The sequence below is a fragment of the Phyllobates terribilis genome, unplaced genomic scaffold (genome assembly GCF_046119375.1).
Source record: "Phyllobates terribilis strain yellow unplaced genomic scaffold, ASM4611937v1 Scaffold_2__4_contigs__length_985480577, whole genome shotgun sequence".
Classification (NCBI taxonomy): Eukaryota; Metazoa; Chordata; class Amphibia; order Anura; family Dendrobatidae; genus Phyllobates; species Phyllobates terribilis.
In genome coordinates, this window is record NW_027362762.1 from 109,533,527 (window position 1) to 109,539,640 (window position 6,114).

Sequence of the window (6,114 nt, forward strand, 5' to 3'; positions counted from 1 at the left end):
AGCCATGAGTGGGGACCTGCGATGCCACCCAAACTCTGACTCGGAGGTGCCTGAAGCTGCGGAGGAATCTACCGGCTCCAACCCGGACTGGTCCGCGCCTCCAGAGGACCCGCAGCAACCTGTTTTGACCCCGCTACCCGCGCCAGCAGTAACCTGGCCCGAGGCTGAGGAGTGGACCTGGGAAAACCAGGGGGCGACCTAATGGGCTTCCCCTGGGAGACCCAGGCTGAAGCGCGGAGGAGGAGCCAGTGGTGCAGTGATCAAATCTTCCAGCTCGCACGGGAGCAGCGTCAGCGGGAGCAGCGCTGCGAGCGCCTCGAGGTTCGGGCCAAAGCTGCTAAGTCCCGGACGCGTCAGGAGGAGGCCACCCGTCCCAGTCCCCGAGTGGAAGGCCACGTCGTCCGCTTCCACCATGAGGCGGGGTGGGGGTTCATAAGAAGTCCCCAGTACCAGGACGATGTCTTCGTCAGCCGGCAGGACGTCGAGCCGCGTTTAAAGAAGGGACACCCTGGTCGGAACTTCTTCCCGGGCGATACGGTGACTTTCTCTCGCCACCAGGGGGTGCGAGGGTGGTACGCCCTGGACGTGCACAGTGTCCGGGAGCGAAGCCACCCCGCGCTCAGCCTCAGGGGACCGGCTAGCCTCCGTCGGGAGGAATTAGCCCTTTCCAAGGAGAGAGCCCGAGGTCTAAAGCAGCCCCCGGCTGTTGCAATCCGTTTACAAGTTTTAGTGTGTGTTGACTTTTCTATTTTTGATTTTCTTATAATCCCCGGTTTCTAGAGACACGTGTCCCTGCGGACTAGCAGCAGACAGACTCTTTCCCTTGTATATAGTTTGCATCTCTTTAGGTGCTCCATATTGGTTTTATACAAAACCGCAGATATTTTCTACCTCAAGACCAGTGGCGTACCGCCAATGGCGGCAGACCACGCGACCGCTATGGGGCCCGGCGGGTGAGGGGGCTCGGCGGGTAAGGGGGCCCGCGACGGCCGCTGCGGTCCGGCGGCTGTGCTGTGCTGACAGTGCTGTACGTTCCTCTAATCGTCCTTTCTGGTTCCTGGTCTGCTGCCGGCTGAATGCTCTGGCTGGATTTGCATAAGAACGTCACGCCTCCTGGCTGACGTAGCTTTCCAGCCAGAGAGCAGCAGTGTGCAGGGCCTGGGCCAGAAGCAGGAAGTCAGCACATGAGGGTGTGCTGCGTGCACGGAGAGAGAGAGACGGTGAGCAGGGTCGGCAGTGTGTTGTTTTTTTTTTTTTTTTTTTTTAATGTGTCCCCTCACTGTGCTGGGCTGGCGCTGCACTTTGCTGACTCCTGACTGGGTGGAGGTGGGGGGCCCCTGGCTGCACGCAATGTGGAGGGTGGGTAGAGGTGGGGGGCCCCTGGCCCTGGCTGCACACAATGTGGAGGGTGGGGGGCCCCTGGCCCTGGCTGCACACAATGTGGGGGGTGGGGGGCCCCTGGCTGCACACAGTGTGGAGGGTGGGGGGGCCCTGGCTGCACACAGTGTGGAGGGTGGGGGGGCCCTGGCTGCACACAATGTGAAGGGTGGGGGGGCCCTTGCTGCACACAATGTAGAGGGTGGGGGGCCCCTGGCCCTGGCTGCACACAGTGTGGAGGGTGGGTGGAGGTGGGGGGCCCAAGGCCCTGGCTGCACACAATGTGGAGGGTGGGTGGAGGTGGGGGGGCCCTGGCTGCACACAATGTGGAGGGTGGGTGGAGGTGGGGGGCCCCTGGCCCTGGCTGCACACAATGTGGAGGGTGGGAGGAGGTGGGGGGCCCCTGGCCCTGGCTGCACACAATGTGGAGGGTGGGTGGAGGTGGGGGGCCCCTGGCCCTGGCTGCACACAATGTGGAGGGTAGGTGGAGGTGGGGGGCCCCTGGCCCTGGCTGCACACAATGGGGAGGGTGGGTGGAGGTGGGGGGCCCCTGGCTGCACACAATGTGGAGGGTGGGGGAGGGGAGTAAATAGTAGGTGCTGGCTCTGATCCACAGTTTACACATTACAAGGGGTGGAGGAGGTGGGGGGATATTCTGCCTGCACACAATTTGCACATTACAGTGTGGAGGAGGGGGGTAAACAGGGCCTTGGCCCATCAGAGGGGCCCACTCGCTGTCGGAGCCTAGGCTGTTCCCCCAGCATCTCTGCTCCGCATCTGACGCTGCAGTGGCGACACTGCACTTTTAATTGTGCTTGTGTGTTGCCCCGGCTACGTTATTACTAGCAGGCACAGCGCACTGCACGCCGCCATGTCTCTTGAAGTGACCGCATTCACACAGTGCTTGTTGTCCTGCTGGGGGAGCGGCCCGGGCCCTGACGGCGAGTGGGTCCCTCTGATGGTCCAGGGCCGTGTCTGTGACTGTGGCGGCCCTGCACTACCACATGGCTAAGGAGCTGGATGGGGCACAGGCTGGGAGCAAGTGATCGAGGCTTGTTACCGGCTTCCCCATTCCCCATATTAAAAATATTTCTAATGTCTGTGCATGCATGATGCTAATGTCTGTGTATGACTGTGTTCAAATATGTATGTATGTGTACGTATCTGTGTATATGTTTGTGTATGGATGCAAAAATATGAAGACAGCACTCTTTGAAAAAACTCATTTATTAGTCTATAAGGGCTGATGTGACGTTTCAGCTCCAAATGTGAGCCTTTCTCAATGTGTGCATAGTGTGTACCATGCCTGCTATGTGTGTCCGTGTTTGCGTAGTGTGTGCCTGTGTCTGTGTGGCACCCAGGGGATGGGGACTACTCGGCGCCCGGGCCTTAATGCCTGGCCTTGGGGGATGTCGCGGTGGTCGGCTCCCGGGCCCGTACCCTGGGGTCTCTCTTAAAAAAAAAAAGGGGTTAAATGGAAAATGAAAGTTCGTGACGCCACCTGTGGTGTCTGGTGAGGACCACCAGCGCTGCGGCAGTCCACTGAGGCCGGTGTTACGGCAGCTATGATGGGGTAGCTCCCCACAGGTGGAGCTAGGCCTCAGGGCAGCGGTGTTCGGTAAGGTGCACTATATGGCGGTGACCCAGCCGGGTCCAAGGAAAAATGGGAGACACACTCACGTTTGGCTTCAGTACCTTTTTACTGGTGGAGTTGCGGTACCGCCCGGAGCACTGTAGGGTGAGGGGTGCACTGCAGGTCTCTCCCCAGTGAGCAGGTATAGGGCCTCCTGTATCCTTGCCGCTTGTGTAGTTTATGGCCTGTCTGAAACTAGGCCTAACTTAGTCCTTGTGTTGCGCCGGCTGACCTGGTGTTAGGGCCTTTTGCTGAAGAGCACGCTCCTGGTATGGCGGAGCCTCCGTGCCTCCTGGTCCTGCTACGTGTCAGCTCCTGGGCTATCCTGAGACCTGAAGTCTTCCAGGAAAGATCCGGTTGTTTTCCACAGAGGGTATATTGCTCTGCAGACTCGGAGCCGGTGTCCGGTATATTTCTGGGGTGAGCTTATGAAGCTCCTCGGTCCCCGATGCTACTGTTCCACTAGCCTTCGGCCTACTCTGGGCCCTCACTAGGCTATACACACTGGCAGTAAGCTGGCTGCCTCTTCTGCCGCTCTTTAGAGCGTCGGCAACGCTCCTAGCTGTCTCTCTCTGAGCTGCTTGCAGCAGACTCCAAACAACTCCTCTCAGCAGAAACCGGCTGAGTCACTAACCTTCTGTGTCTCAGCAGAGACTCCTGACTGGACTCACTCCTTAGACAACTGACTGAACTCCCTCCCTTCCTGCCTCCACCCTCCTTTATATATTCCCTAAAGGGCTCCCTCTGGTGGTTCTGAGGTAGGGTGGAGGTGTGTGTATGCTCTGAGGGCCTCTTGTGGAGAAAACCTGAAATGCACCCCCCTTTGGTCTGTGACTCCATGCACAGCAGGGCGTCACATTCCCCCCTAGTTAAAGTCAGCACTCCCGAGCTGAAGCACATTTTGTAAACAATAGAAATAACAAGCTTCCCTTTATGGGAGGTTAGAACACTTGAACGTTGCATAACAAAACATGAATAAATATATATATATACATTGCAAAAGCAGTAGGCAGTGAGCAACCAGAAAGTCCAAGTCTCTTCAGGAGAGGTTGCTCAAAGGGGCACTCCAGGGAGCGCAAATATTTACAAAGAAAATCTTTGGCCTGCACAAAGTCCTCAGCCTCAGAGTTCATATATAAGGAATAAACAGGTTAGGGTTAAAGTGTCCATATAACTTGAATTGTCCATTCAAAGGGAAGAAATATAAGTTACACACATTAATACAATACGTAGTATAATACATAATACCTCAGGGGTAACTATCTACATTCTCAGAAATTGTACTATTTTATTCAATGTACCTAGCAGGGGGTTTACCTCTCGTGCTGCGTACTGATCTGCATAATGCAGTGGTCTGTGGGGTATCAATGTCTGTATCATCAGTTACCCTGTCTGCCCTTCGTGTGGGTAAGTTGTAAAATTGCCTTAACCTCTCTATGGGACTGGCAAGTGTACCATTGGCTGGGCCTTCTTGCTCTGCTCCAGCCGGAGATCCTTCTTGAGCTGGCTCTTCAGCAGCACTTACAGGTCCAACTTGCTGTAGAGAGTTTTCTGGTTGCTGGAAGAAGTGGAGTACTGGGACGATCACCGCTCCTCCTATTTGAGGCCAATCTGCCGGGAAGTCACCTAAGTCAGTATGGATTACTGCTTCTTCAGTTTCCTCCTGGATGATGAGGGGCACTTCTTCTTGGGGTTTTAGCAGATCCGGACACAACTTTAGATGGTCCCGAGATACTGTTGCAGTGGTTCTCCCTCCATCTTTGCTGATCAAACACGTCTTCCTGTTGTCAAACCTTGAATTCAACACAGTGTAGGGTTCTCTCTCCCACTGGTCATCAAGCTTGTGGTTCCTCCGCTTCCTTTTCAATACCACTTCTCCTGGTGTGAAGGGTTCTGCTGGTGCACTTCTGTTGTATTGCGCCTCTTGTTTATCCCTCACCCGAGTGAGACTGTCTTCGACACAGGCTTGTACTCTTCTGTACTGCTCCTGTCTGGCTGTGTCCCAGTCCTCAGTGGTCGCATCAGCTTCAGGTTCTACCACACCAAGCTCCAGGTCCATGGGCAACTTCCCAGGTCTTGCCCGCATTAGATATGCCGGAGTGCAATTGGTGGAGCTTACTGGTATGTGATTATACAGATCCACTAAGTCAGGTAGTAGGTCTGGCCACTGGTTTCTCTCTTCTAGTGGTATGGTCTTCAGTAGATCGATGATGATGTTGTTCATCTTTTCACAGAGACCGTTAGTTTGGGGGTGGTACGGTGTAGTCCTGATCTTTTTGCACCCGTACAGATGGCAGAACTCTTTGAACAATTCAGCCTCAAAGGCCGGGCCTTGGTCAGTCAGTACTTGCTCAGGGTATCCATGGGGTCTGCAGAAGTACGCTTGGAACATCTTTGCTGCTGTCAGGTCTTTGACAGGGGCGACCACCAGGAAACGTGAGTAATGATCCACCATAGTCAGAGCATAGGAGTACCCTGCCCTGCTGGGGGACAGCTTGACATGGTCCAGGGCCACGATCTCCAGAGGGCGAGTCGTCTTGATGGGTTGCAGAGGTGCCTTCTGGCTGCTGTAGTCTCTTCTTCTGAGGTCACAGGGTCCACAGTCTCTGCACCACCTCTCAATGGAGCTGCGCATTCCTACCCAATAGAATCGACACTTCAGCAGGGTCTCTAGCTTTTTCCAGCCAAAGTGCCCCGCCTGATCGTGGTAAGCTTCTAATAACATTTGGATGTCTGTCTTGGGGACTACTATCTGCCACACCATCTCGTGCGTTTTGGGATTGACGTACCTCCGGCACAACTTCTCACGGTAGATAAACAGCCGGCTCCTCTCGTTCCACAGCTGCTTTGCTTGGAGAGACTCTTCTTTCTCCAGGGAGGCACCTTCTTGGGTTATCAGCTGTTTAATGCGGCTGACAACCGGGTCGCTGTCCTGGGTTTCTTTCCAGCTGTGGTGAGGCAGGGGGTTTAACGTCTTTCCACGCTGCTTGTTAGAGACTCTCTGCTCATGGATCATCCCATTCCGGTGAAAGGCAGGTAGCACAATCTCTTCCAAGTCATCCACTTCTTCCTCCGTGTCTGACTGGTGAGGCATCCTAGACAGG